A 12,356-nucleotide genomic window follows, 5' to 3' on the forward strand; every position below is an offset into this window, starting at 1 on the left:
CTTCATTTCTGCATGTTGGAATGTAAATAATGTTAAGTTTCTCCCCTCCACACACAAACCCACCCCACCCCTCCTTAGATTACCCTTTAATTTTGATGTTTTTATGTCTGCTGATGAATGCATGTTCTCTTTTTAATGAAGTGCTATTTTTTATTTATGTCCATTATTAATTTAAATTATTTTTTAAACAAAACTTCATTTTTTGGAGGCTACTGGTTGAAAAGGGAAGTACAGATGCCAATACAAAAGGTTTTTATTCAATATGAAACAACGTAACACAAAACATAAAGTCACGAAGAGAGTGAAGGAATGTACAGGAAGAACATTGCAATTATTGTACACTTTAATTTTACCTACGCAACTCCCTATTGCGCCATAAGTATGTGCAAATAGCATCCCTAACTTCGGTTCCCTCAGCTACACTCTCGTTTTCATTATTAACATAGGGTTGTCCTAGGGTCGCAAGTGTTACACGGTTTTGTGGTCCGTCACTGTTAATGACTGCATAACCTCTGGCTTCACAGATGTTGTGCAGAATTACGCAGGAGCCCCGAAATCCCAAAGCTGCAAAGCCGTCCATTACCTGTATTAAAAAGTGAAAGACAATGTTTAAACCAACAGGAATGTTTAAATTGAAACACATAGCAGTTTGTCTCACATGCGCATGTGTACCGGCAACTTGGGGCCAAAGGGGAGAAAAAACCTTCCTATACATACCACTAGTTCGTTCATCACACATGCGCACATGTGCATCCAACTACGGGCCAAAGGGGAAAAAATCCTATATACATAACACACGTTCGTTCATCACACATGCATCCAATTTAGCTTAGAAGAAAAAAAAATTACCTTTCGAAAATCGCCAAGATAGACTGTGCGACGAAGAAGAACTAGCTCCATTGCCAAGCACACTCCAACTGTCGAGCGGCCAACCCCTGAGTCTCCCAGCAATTTCGTCTAAGTCATGTAGCATAGTAGTCTTCAACTAGCCCAGACCCGAGACCCACTTCAGACTCGCAAATCTGGGACCAACTTTCACAATTTCAGTGTTGCCCTACATGGTGGCACCAGCTTTGCTGCGACCCATCTGGAGTCCAGACTGATCTTGCGACCAACTTTTGGGTCACAGCCCACTGCTTGAAGACCACTGATGTACAATACACAGCTTTGCAGTCAACAGATAGAAATGGTTAGGGGGCTCAGGAGATGGGGTGGTGCATGTGCTGCCTCAAGCATCTGTTACCTGAGGAAAGTGATTCACTCTGGCTAATGATGGGGCCAGCCCTGACTTTGGGGCTCATGCCAATATTGTGTGTGTGTGGCTTGTTGGTAAACCATAGTTACTGCAAACTCTTTGTAAACCTGCTTAAAACTGTGGTTTGCAGTCGCACACATGGACAACAGTTCACCAAAGCTTATACCAGAAAAAAATGTTAGTCTTTAAGGCAGAGCTGTACAAACTGTGTGTCGCGACACGTTAGTGTGTCAGCTGCAGTGTGTAGGTGTGTCACACAAACGTAACGAGAAACCTCTGAGTCTATGTGAAATAAGCAATACCAACTTGCATGCATTTTTACGCAGCAAAGGTGCCGATTAGTATGGTGCACTATTCCCCTTCTGTCGTATCCGTGTATGCATACCACGGTCGAGGGATCATACAGGTACTGCACATGCGCAGTGTGCATAATCGGGTCGAAACAGCTGATTCCACGTCACTTCCGGTGACGCATCTGCGCCTGAAGTGAGGCATTCGAGAAATTCCATGGGTCCAGTTTTTTTATAGAACACCGTCTCAACCGCCGCTCGATCGCAGCTCAACAAAATTGGTTCAATGTGAAAAGTCTTGGAAATGTATGTTATTATCTTGCAAATCATATATTTTTAAAAATATAAATGAAAGGTTTTCATGAGATATGTTGTGTCCCCATACATTTCGTTATTACAATTTATGTATGTGTCCTTATCTCTTATAAGGGGTTAGCTTAACCTTCGATTTGCTAGTAAAACTGAATTATTGTGTCGCAAAATGATGCATGTCTAAAAAGTGTGGCACCAACATGAAAAGTTTGGAAAGCTCTGCTTTAAGGTGTCACAAAACTCTTTGTTAGGAATCCTCAAACCACAGCTGTTCGGGTAAACCACAGATTTGCTATATACCACTGCCGGTTTGAATTTTAGCGGGAAAAGACGTTGGGAGTGGGCGAGGTGAGAAAACAGGCGGTGGGGGCGGGGGGAGACTTTTGGGACGTTAGAACGGGGCTGAGCGCGGCGGCGAAAGCGAGAGCGCGCGTTCTGTCTGCCCAGTAACTGCGAAGCGCGCGACGGAGAGGTCAACGGGGGGCGCGCGCACGGCGACGGAGGGAGGCAGGGAGGGGGTGGCAGACAAAGCGCGGCGTCCGCACGCGTGCGCAGAGCTACCCGCATTACGTCAGCGTCAGCTGTCAGCCTCGCGCAGCCACGGCGGATGAGGCAGATACCGGCTGCGAGTTCCGGGGCGTGTGTCAGAGGGGAGGCGGGTTCTTCGGAGGACACGGGCCAGCCGCCAGCGAGCGAGCGAGCGAGCGAGCTCCCCGCCCGGCTTTCATCATTTATCCCAGCCGAGAGACTGGGAGAAGGACGCAAGAACTTCAGGCGAACCCCCTGCAAGGCGCTTCATCTCCCCCTCTTGCCCGTGTGGTGAGTGTCAGGCGGGGTTTTCCTTCCTGAGAGAGAAACAGGAAAGCGAGAGCGAGTCATGAGGCGAAGAAGAGGGGCGGTCCCTGGTCCCCTTCCTCGTGAATGCAGGAGACACCCCTCCTTCCCCGTAACGTGTGAATGCGCGTTTCCTGGGCTAGGAGGTGGCACTGACCGGCTTTCCCCCGCCCGTGGTCTGTCAGCGGAGAACCGGTGCCTCCCCGGCCCGTTCTCTTCCCTGCTCCCCTCTCCCCCCCCCCACCTCCAAATCTCGTGGTGCCTCGGTGGGCGTGATTGGCTGCGCCGCTGTGACTCGGTCTCCTGTGCAGGGGGGGAGGAAGGAAGGAAGGTGGTGCTGCATCATCCTCATCATGACCGCTCGCCAGCCATCCCTTTCCCAGGCCGGAGAGATGACTGTGTTGCGGTTTGGGGAGAGCAGGAGGGAGGCTTCCTTGACGCTCGCTGCTACGTTAGCATCATGGATGGGGCCGTGTGCTAGGGGGGCAGCCCTCCTAAGCAGCAATTAAAAACCAGAAAAGGAAAGAAGAGAGGATGCCTGGGCTCAAGCCTGTTTGGTAAATGCCACCTTCTGACTAGGAAGCCTTCCCCACCCCTAAACCTTGAGCTTTGGGTTCTCTGTAGTTACCCTGGAATGAGGGAAACGTACCACCTGCTCAGGGATACTTAGGATGTGTTCCTTGATTTGTCCCGGGCACTGAAAACAGATGCTGGGTTTAGCCCTGACCATACCTTTGCCTGTAGTCTTGTGCGTGCTTACTTGGAAGTAAATTCCACTAAACAGCACAGGCCATGTTTTTGATGCATAAGGCATGACTGTAGGCCCCTTGGTCTGGTGGTTGGCTTGTAGCCTTCTGGAGGTGTTTGGTGCTGGTGAAAGTTTTGGTAGGTGTACTCCTTTTATGGAGTGTAGGGGGTGGTATGTATGAAGTGGGGTGTCTGAGTTACGCTATCCTTTTGAAGGTAGATGGCATCTCTTCATGGGCTTGAACTGCTTAAAATAGTTGCTTCTCTTCATGGGATGTTGGATAAAGTGGTGCTAGATTTATTGCTTTTTAAACATACAATGACTCATTGTAAGTTTGCTCTCCCAGGGAAGGTAATATTGAGTTTCTTTCTTTCTTTTTCAGACTTTGAAGTTCTTTGACTTTGGGCAAGTCACCACTTCTGAGCCCAATTTCTCATAGCTGTTGTGAGGATAAATGACACAACAGTTGTAAAGCACTTTCCAAGCTGAAAGAGCTATAGAACTAATAACTAACAATATCTTAACTTTCTCTAAATAGTTTACCATTCTGTTCATTTGAGAATTTGTTTGAAATGCGGCGGTGACAACATGTTTGTCATCATGCTTTTCTTACTGCAGCTACTGTCCTGAGGATACTTTCCTTTTTAATATACTAGCTCTCTTTTTCTTACCTTTCTCTCTGCTGTGCCCCGTCTGCTTCTTTCCAGCTGGTGTAGGGAGAGGAGAGGAGTAGGCCTTATACAATTCAGTCCATGTGGGAGAGACAGGCTCCATTCAGATGATATGGCAAACCATAGTTTTCTTTGTCCAAAGAATGGTTTGTGTGAGACTGCAAACCACCGTTTTAAGCAAGTTTACAAAAAGAGTTTGCAGTAATTATGATTTGCCATTATGGCTGAATTCTCAAACTGTTGTCAAAGAGTGGGATATAGAGGGCAACGTAATCTTCATGCTCAATTGCCTTTGAAGAGGAAGAAGGTTCGCTGGGGCAGTCTAGTGAGCATTATCTCTCAGACCTCTCTCACATTGGATAGGCATTGACTTCAGTGGGAATTCTGTGGGTCTTTCACAAATGAACTCTTACTCTAAGCGACAGCTTCTGCATTCCCATTTGACAGTAGTTCACAGCAAGGGTTTGATTTAAACTTAATGCATCTAGTAAATGCACATTTTTATAGATGTTTTTACTAACTGCAGCTCGGTGTCTCAGCTGCAAAAATAAACATTTTATAGACAAAACTTCTTAGAATATAGTTTGAGTTAATTCTAAATAGATGTGATTTGGCAGTAACAGTTAAAATAAATGTTTGTTCAAATATGTATCAAATGATAGTATGCTGGAAAGGTTCTGTCTGAAATTTGTGTGTGTAAATATTTAGGAAAAATGCCTTTTTGTAATGTCACACATTTACTAGAGGGGCGATTGTAGATCTTTTTATCTCAATAATTCTGGGAAATGCATTCTGGTATGACTCATGACAATTGCTCAGGGGCATCTTTTGAAAAGTTGTCTGGTATGGGTGTCCTTAGTACTCTTTTTCGATAAATTAATGATTAGTATTTTTTCAAGATTAACAGCCCAGTCCTTTGCAGTGCAAGGTACACTAAAACCCACTGAAATCAGCAGGTTTAAGAGTGCCTGATTCTGTACTGATCTGGCTGTAGTTCTTTAAAGGCTTTCCTGTTCCTGAGATGAAAAGATCCTGCTTGCCTGGGTGTGGTTTCTGCTACGAAGTTGGTACTCTTAGCACTACATCAGAAATGCAGTAAATTACTAAGCAAAATCAGTTGCTGTGTTATATTGATTACTGTACAATTGCTAAAAACAATTACAGAGTTTAAATTTATTTTTGTTAAACATCACTTTTTAACAAATACCAGGATAGACAAGACATGTAGAAGCTTGATTAAGCCATAATAATAGCTTTCCCATGAAGTAATGAAGGGATCTTTTTCTTTATTGTTTTAACTTGAGCATGTGTTCTGGAGTGTTTTTTTTTTTTTTTAAATGGTTAATTTTTAAAATATTTGTGGGAAACCTAAAGCTTCTTGTTAAATGTTGTAATCTCTCTTGGAATTTTTTCCCCTTGGATCTCAAGGTAAGTTATGTTAAGGAATTTTACGAAAAGAAAGTTTACCATCCCCTCCTCCCCCTGTGGCCACCTGCAACTCTCAAAAGCCAAACAAAGTGGGTAGGGCAGGCTGCTGGAGTGGGTGGAATTCTCCAAAACCAGACTTGAAATCTAAAATAAGTTAACTTACAAAAATTCATGGAAAGGAAGTTTCCTTTGCCCTGCATCCATCCCAAATTGTTCAGGTGCCTCTGTGGAGGCTTTTTGTGGGTCACAAGAGGCTGCAGTGGGGGAGTAGAGGTGGGAAACTTTTCTGTGAACTTCCTTAAGTTAACTTATTGTAAGATCCAAGCTGTTATGCCTTGTAGGATATTTTACGCTGTACAGCACCATGTACATTGATGGTGCTATATAAATAATAATAATAATAATAATAATAATAATAATAATAGGTATTAACCAAAGAACTAAATTGGCATGTGTTTTTATATAATATACAATAATCTTAATTAGTCAAAACTTGGGTTCATTTGTGAGAGGCGGATCTTAAACCTTTCCCCCTTGGACGATCTACACCTGTCCCATGGGATGGATTCCTGGAATATCTACTTCTCCCACAGGGCCATGTACCACTACTTATCCTGTGGGAAGGATCATGAAGAGATTTTTTTAAAAAAGAGTTATATATTTTGATGACTTTTTAATGTCATTTCTAAGCTTTCTTGGAAGGACTTGTATCCTGAAAGATGGCACCTAAACTGTTTTAATAATTAATAATAAAATATACATTTTTGAGTAATTCTTTTTTAAAACCAACAACAAAACACCCCAATTTTCATCCAAGATTGGCTTTTAAACATAGCATACAATTAAAAAGTACATTATATCAGAGATACAGCAGTTTTTCCTGGTCCCTTGATGTTGATGTCATAGTCTCTATTCCAGGTTCTTCTCTTCAAGAGGGTGGGGTTAGAAAAAGCTGCAGATGGACTTGTGACTGCTTGATCATAAAGATGCCAACCTATAGAAGCAGCATTTCTGATGTTCTGCAGAGTCACCTGGCAGTTGATGACAGCTGCTCTCACAGAATATGGTGCATTAATAAACAATTTAAAATGAACGTTATGAACTGTCGTTTTCTGGGTTCTAGGATTTTAACTTTGAAATTCAAGGTTTATTTTCTGCATTAGTATTTAAATATTCTTTCCTTTCCCCCATACAGTATGATGAAATGAAGACAAATTAAATGACCTACTTACTATAAATGTTTAGCGCATTAGTGCTGCCCAGTATTTTAAATAAGTTTAAATGCTGGATTTGGATGATGGATTAAAGAAAATGGAAGTGATGTCCCCAATTCTTATTTAGAGTTATTTTCACTCTGTGAATGCTCTGAAGTAAACTCTACTACATTAATTTAAATGGAACTGGTGTTTCTTGTTCTTGGTAAAGTTACAAATATGAGGTATCAAACTGTCAATTTATTTTTAAGTCACAACAGTAGGAACTTGTGGGAAGTGACTAAGGCTGCAATTCCACACTTGCCATTGAACTTAGTGGAACTTATTTCCAAGTAAACATGTATAAGATTGCACTTTAAGGTTGTGATCCTGCATACATTTACTTGGGAATACATCCCATTGAACATAGTGGGACTTCTTTCTAAGGAACATGTATATGATTAGGCATTGCACTGTAAGGGCCTGCTCACATGACTTTCTGCATTAGCAAATTAGTATTTAAAAACGGAATAACTACTACTCTAGCATAGTGTGTTGTAGCATGACATTATACACACTGATATAAATATCTAAACTTGGTGTTCTACAGTAAAATAGTTACCTGCATTAAGATTGTATGTCTGAGATTATAGCACCACCATCAACTCAATTATTCTTGAGATTATTGTTAAAGCTTCATCAACTTAGGAAGACTTTGCCTCTTCCCCCGCCCTTTTGTCTGCATTCACAAATTTTCAGTTCCTTCATTTTGTAGATCTACTGGTGATGTTATAAACCTGATTCAACAGTTACATTAAATATTTCTACAGGAGAGTGCTAAGAACCTGGTAAATAGGATACAAAATGAGATCTATGAAAATTTATGAGGAACTCATTTCTCTTCCTCTCATGATCCTTTCTCAGGACAAGGCAAAAACTTGCCCGAATTGTCTTCTTTGGCTACTCCTTGTGTTGTGAGCTGTCCCAACTCAATTTGCCCTCCTTATCCCCTGCACTTCTTGAGTTAATACCTGTGTGCTGCTGGGGATATTATCTGGTGGCATGAGGAAAGTGGGCATGCACACAACCCCATGAGGGTATTTTTGTGGGGAGAGGCAGGAGGTTTCCCCATTATTTTTCTAAAATATAAGCAGTCTGTACCAAGAGTGTGTGATGGGGGAGAGGGTCTCCACAGTAGGTATCTACATAGTTGACACCTGCTTTAGAAACATAGATGCTTCCCAAGTAATATTAGCAAAGGATGCTGTTAAGATGATTCTGAAGTGAAGTTAACTGCAAGTCTGACTGCTATAGAACATATACTTTTTTTGAAAGTAATCAGCTCTGCACTGCTTCAGGTCAAGTTATTTTGGTGGCATTCCTTATCAGGTAGGAATTAAGATCCAGTTGGTCTAAAATAGAACAAAACAACTGAAGAGCTTACAGTATTGCTCCGTTGTGTCAAATAAACAAATTAAACCAGGGAACAGAGACAACAAATGTAATGATGGGATTGCGGGGAACACAGTCCTGGACCTTAAAAGTTGATAAAACTTATTGACAGATTAAACTAAATACAATAAATAAATGTAATGACAGAAGTGGCTGCTTCTATCTAGAAGCTAAGTTTTCTGGTAGTAGAAAGTGTAACTGATTGGCATTTTTTAATATAACAGTGATTAACACTCAGTTCAAGGTTAATTTTGGAAAAGTTCTGATACAAACATAAATACATACTATTGGATTCTTGGCTGCTGTTTTACACTTGAATCCTTCATATAGTTTGCTAAGCTTGTATGTGTCATCTCCCAAATTTGAAATAGTAACAAACCTGGGTGGTGGTGGTGGAAACAGCAACCAGAGTCATATGGACTCAATATACCTTGATATGATGGCAGAGTGGGGAGTTGGATAGGGGAGTAAAAAAATTACAGATGCTAAGCATTATTCTGGTCTTGCAAAATGTTAATGAAAGTTTGAAACCCACTAGTAATTCCTAGCCTAACAGTGGGGCTGGGTGAGGGGGCGTCCCAACTTGTATAAAGATAGGGTATTATTTACCCAAAGTGAAGTAGTTTCACATCCTGTTGATAGAGGAATTCAGCTGTTGATTCATTCGCCTACTGAAGTCAAAGGTGTTATATTTTGACTGGATTGCACCCATAATGTTTAGGGGTAAAAGTTGTTTGTATCCTTTGAAAATTTACCCTTTATTAAACTTTGTCCATTAAAGCTCTCTTTAATTCATATTTGTAATAATTATAACTGGACATTCCTCTCCTCTGTATACCTTTCCCTGTCTGCTCAATTGTTGTTACTCACTACAGTGGCCAGGCAAGTGGATGTTTACATGCCTGAGGTGCTCTACTGAATCCTAGCATTAGCAATTAGTCATTCAAACTGAGAACAAGGTTATGCCAGGTAGGAGCTAGTATTTTTGAGCATGCTTTAATACGAGATTAGCCTCTCTTCTAGGAATCATTGGTACAGGCATTGCTTAATGTCTGTAATTATTGTGTAACACCATTATGAGGCTTTCAATCCACTGATAATAGTCAAGTTTGAATTGAATTCTTTGAGGAATATTTCCAAAACTAAACTGACTCAGACTGAAGTTAAATTTATTGGAAATTCAGGAAAATGACCATAGCAAGCATAGGAAAGCATTTTGCATCATGTGAACATCTGGTGGCTGGTGCTAACAGGAATAGAAAAGGCAAGGCTGAAAATTCTTACTTTTGGTTCATTTTTCCATATATTTCTCAGAGCTCAAAGAAGAAATGCTTAATTCATTTCCAAACCCCACTTGTCACTATGCACTTTATGCATCACATGTTCAATCCTTTCTAGACTTAAATGTTCGTTTTCACGGGGTCTTGATTACTGTATGCTCCTGCTTACACTATGCTTTTTCATTGTGCTTTGTTGTGAACTACTTTGAGCATTCTGTATATGGAAAAGGAGTAAACAAATAAAGTAAATGATTGCTTGATTGTTTATAATTTAGAACTTATTAGTGATCTATGTACATTGTGTTGGATATACAACCTAACATTGTAAGTAAGTTATAACTGATCACTGGAAATGCCTCTTCTATCGTGTTTCTGTTTCTCCATAGTGTTTCTGTGATTTAAGTTTAGCTCAGTACAATTCAACTTCTCTAGATGCAGGGTCCATTTTTGTCCAATCTGCAACATAAGAGTTTTAAAAATGATCTTATAAACCTTGGCTTGTCTCTAGTGTTTTCAGTTTTAATCTTTTTCTCTCCCCAAAAGTACTCATGGTATTGCTGTTGCCTTGCAGATTGTGTCCAAGCAGTCAAAGACCAATTAGCTTTTGCTAATTTTGGAACGTTCTCCTCATCTTATAATAAAAATTGTTTGTGAGCAAATTATTGTGGAATCACCAGTGGACAATTATGTTTAATACTTCCCATTAAAAAAATAAATCCATTGCACATTAGCACGGAGTATAATATACTGTAGTCTCGGAACTATGATGTGTCTCATTGCCCAGAAATGCCTTCCTCTTATTTTTCATTTCACTTACCTGAAATAAAACAGACTTGAGCAGGGTTGAGGGCAAGAGACCAAGTGTTCTGACAGTGCTATTTAAGTGTAATGTTGGGGGAATAACAAGAGTCATTGGGGAAACTATTGATGACCTTTTACTTGAGTGGTACATAGGCTGCCTGGAAGTAGAGATTCCTGCAATACCTTTCATCAATACCCCTCAAGATTGTTCCCCACAATAGTAGATGAAACCTCTAGAAATAAGTGCCAGAATGATTGACTTCACATAGACTCACAAACATAATGAAACTGTTACAGCTTTAAAACATTTATTAAAACAATTTAAGAAAGTTAAGCAGATACATGGACCTCCATCCAGCAAAGCAAATTAAAAGAATATACCCAACAAGTCTGGCAGATTTCTGGAGAACAAGATCTTTGCTAAGACACCCTGCCCCCCATGATAACACCGGTGTTGGGCTCTTCCCCCTTCTCAAGAAAGACCATGGTCTTAGGCCTAGCAACTAGGCTCAAGCCAGTGCTGAAAAGTCAGCTTAGGTCTTGATGGTTTTAAAGAAGAGTCTCTGTATACCCACAAATTCTACATCACTCATACTGACTCTGCAAAGGAGCACTTCTCCACAGAGGGACTTCCATTTCTCCCAGGTAAAGCCAAGGAGTTACTGAGGCTCCCATGCTAGGCTCAGAGCAACATCTTGGATGTCATGCCTGAGGGAAAGGAAATACATCTTTCCCTTCTGTGTTCAGACTTAAATACCCTTCTCAAAAGACAAAGACCTCCCTCCTAATAAATATTAATTTATTCTAAAATATCTAAGTCTATTGGTCCACATCATCAATTTAGGTCATCTTCTCCCCAGAATGTTCCATCCCTTCTGAGGTACTTATTTATTCCGAAGGTGGACATTATTTCTGCGTTTCATGTGGTCAACTGTCTGATTTACGTCTCTGTTTTTATGGACATGTGGATTTTCTAAACCACAACTCCACCTTTCCATCACACTGGACCTTTCACCTATTTCCTTTAACAGGAATACATACAGTTGGTACAAGTCACAAGTTCTTATGACCTAAGATCTTTGAGCAATATCAACTCATATTTCATCAGGCCTTATCTAAACCAAAACACCTTGATACAGTGTTTGTACTCCTAATTGCCTCCTTAATGTTAAAGCATTGCCCCATCACTTGTACATCCATTTAAACCCATTTTATGCCCCCAAAAGTTTATTTCTCTATGCTATGCCAACAGACTCTTATAACCCTACTCTTACACATACTCAGTAAAATTTCAAATGAAGGGGGGAAAAATCCAATAATCCTAAACACATTACCACGGAAGTGCCCCTTTGATTTTAGTTAAACTTCCATTCAAGCAAATGAACTTCAGACTGCAGCCTATGAAAAATGTGTATGATCAGTACAGAGTTGAGATCGCTATTGCAATATAGGTAATGCACTGTGGAATTGGTTGCAGAACTAATTAAATATAATAGATCTGAGCTCAGGTCTTTCATTTCTCATTTTGTAAAAATGTCTTATTGTGAGCGTCTTTAGTGAGTGATTGAATTGTTGGTTAATAGGACTTCTTATTGAAGTGATTGAGCAATGCAAGCAGTACCACCCAAACAAGTACAATAAAGAATAATTTCTTGAACGATAGGGGTGTTAAAACTTGATTTCATGATTGTTTGACTCTGAATTACACACATACAAAACATGGCCAGGTTATGTTGGTAGGGGACAGACTTCCCAGGCTGTTACTTTGGTCAACAGTGTGCTTGGAATGTGCCACTCAATGGATTGCTTAAGGGAGGTAAAAACTGCCACTTGATGAGCCCTGACTGCTTTGTCGTTGGAACTATGGCAGCTCCCCGTATGCTTGGTATAGATGCTGCATTTCGGCCTCACCCCAGCTACTTGATATTGTAAAACCCAGCATAATTCCACAGGGATAGGGTAACTGATAATATCATTAGTGTCGTTAGAGGGGGAGGAGGTGCTGCCTTCCTAAGTGGAGTGGAGCAGGGGGTGCCTGAACACTGAGTAATTATTCGCAAGGCTTCATTAAATTACATGACTTTTTCATGTG

The 12,356-nt window shown here is 40.8% G+C and overlaps 1 protein-coding gene across 3 annotated transcripts in view; it reads left to right on the plus strand.

Annotated features, from left to right (window-relative positions):
- Positions 1-2,607: 2,607 nt before the first annotated feature.
- The window catches only part of CCSER2 (coiled-coil serine rich protein 2), a 61,725-nt gene continuing 51,976 nt past the window's right edge, over positions 2,608-12,356 (plus strand). For all 3 annotated transcript variants that reach the window (XM_063133102.1, XM_063133103.1, XM_063133105.1), the window contains exon 1: positions 2,608-2,676. The gene's annotated coding sequence lies outside the window, so the exon portion shown is untranslated. The remainder of the gene's footprint in view (positions 2,677-12,356) is intronic.

The sequence above is a fragment of the Elgaria multicarinata genome, chromosome 8, assembly GCF_023053635.1.
Source record: "Elgaria multicarinata webbii isolate HBS135686 ecotype San Diego chromosome 8, rElgMul1.1.pri, whole genome shotgun sequence".
NCBI classification, from domain to species: Eukaryota; Metazoa; Chordata; class Lepidosauria; order Squamata; family Anguidae; genus Elgaria; species Elgaria multicarinata.